Genomic DNA, 1644 nt, shown 5'->3' with positions numbered 1-1644 from the left:
TGATTAAAACAATACTGAGGACCAAAATACGATGCGCGCCAACCAATGGGGATTAAAAACAAAATTATCCCAAATACCAAAACGCAGTACTCTAGCGCGGACCGAATTGAGATTACACACAAATTTTAGGGTAAAAACGAAAGAAACAAAATAGAGTTTAATTAAAAGACAGCACAAATGGAGGGACCAACCATGCAAATTACCCACTTAAAGTGAGAATGCGTGGATTTAGCCTGTGGATCAGGCCACTCGCAGACCCCCCCTTTTTTTAAATGGTGCCTTTTAATTTTTTTATTCAAACCTTTATATTTTTTTTTAAGCTTACAAATCCCTTTTCTAAACAAAACCCCAAGCTCCTCTCTGTTAGGTTTTCACCCAAACATGACGCCGGACCACCACCATATCTGGTAGCCGACGGTGTGGAAAAAAAAATGGCCTGAGATCATTACTATGAAGGCCTGGTAAGTGAGCTCCCTTTCTTTTCTTTCTTTATTTTCATACACCAATATATAAAAAAAAACTGGATGAAAACAACTTGAAATCCCATTTGGCTTTAGAAAATAAGAGGGAGGGTTCTATCAAATGAGAAAGCAAGAAAGCAAAGGGCATCAACCCCATTCGGGTCCAGATCCAATGACGGAGGAGACCCCCGACGACACTGCCACGAGGTTCCGGGTAAGTTCTTCTTCTCCCTTTTTGTTTGAAATAGATTTATAAAAAAATAAAAAATAAAATCAATAACAAAAATGAAAAATGAACAAAGGGAACCCTAGAAATTAAAATCAACCTTTTTTGCTCTTGATTTCTGATGTGCCTGTGAAAATACAATTTTTTTGTATTCAAAAATCCCCCTCTATTTACAATCGGTTCTCCTCTCCCCCCTTGCTGTGATCGATTTTTGGCTTTTTAAAGCCGATCTATAAGACATTCCTTTCCTATTTTTTGTTTTCGTTCTTTTGTTTATTCTTTTCCCCATTCCTTGCATGCTTCCTTTTGCTGTTGTTTTTGTCTCTGTTGCAGGTGTCAGACGCATGGGTGGCTGGTGATAGGCGAGCAGTGGCGGTGGGCGTGCGCAGGAGGTGGCCGCAACAAACATGCGGCTGGGGTTTCTTTTTGTGTTTGAAAGTTGGTGTAGTTTTGGGCCATTCGGGCCTCTAGGGTTTTTATTAGTATTGGGCATTTGGGCTTGTAGTTTTTGAGTTTAAATTGGCTGAAAATGGGCTGCTTTTGTTTTTATTATTTGGGTCTATTTTGCTGGTATGGGCCCGGGCAGATTTTGGGCTTTACAGCTGCCCCTCTTTGCTCGTTGTCGTATAACGAAAACAGAGCAAAGACCAAGAAAGACCAAATTTGCCCGGGCTTGCCGAGCCTTGGCTTCTTTTGGTGCTTTTCTTCTTCAAGTAGCCTTATTCCAACCTGCCACGTCTTGTTGCTTCGATCCACTCTTCTGCAACTTCAGATACGCCTTGTAGCTTCAATCTACTCTGCTACGACTCCATGGGGATGAGATTTGTGTTTTTAGTCTGCTCCACTACTACTTAGGGAGATAAGACTGTAATCTTCGATCTACTTCATGCAAATACATGAGACAAGATCTACTTTCTTCGATCTACTTTACCACCAATATGGGAAGACAAAATCTGC

At 40.8% G+C, this 1644-nt stretch overlaps 1 long non-coding RNA gene across 1 annotated transcript; it reads left to right on the top strand.

Annotated features, from left to right (window-relative positions):
* Window positions 1-295: 295 nt before the first annotated feature.
* On the top strand, window positions 296-1239 carry LOC107900325 (uncharacterized). The gene is made up of 2 exons (XR_001684890.2): window positions 296-461; window positions 558-1239. It is a non-coding gene; the product is annotated as an uncharacterized lncRNA (long non-coding RNA).
* Window positions 1240-1644: the final 405 nt, after the last annotated feature.

Source organism: Gossypium hirsutum, chromosome D06 (assembly GCF_007990345.1).
Source record: "Gossypium hirsutum isolate 1008001.06 chromosome D06, Gossypium_hirsutum_v2.1, whole genome shotgun sequence".
NCBI classification, from domain to species: Eukaryota; Viridiplantae; Streptophyta; class Magnoliopsida; order Malvales; family Malvaceae; genus Gossypium; species Gossypium hirsutum.
This window is presented reverse-complemented; position numbering and strand designations above follow the sequence as displayed.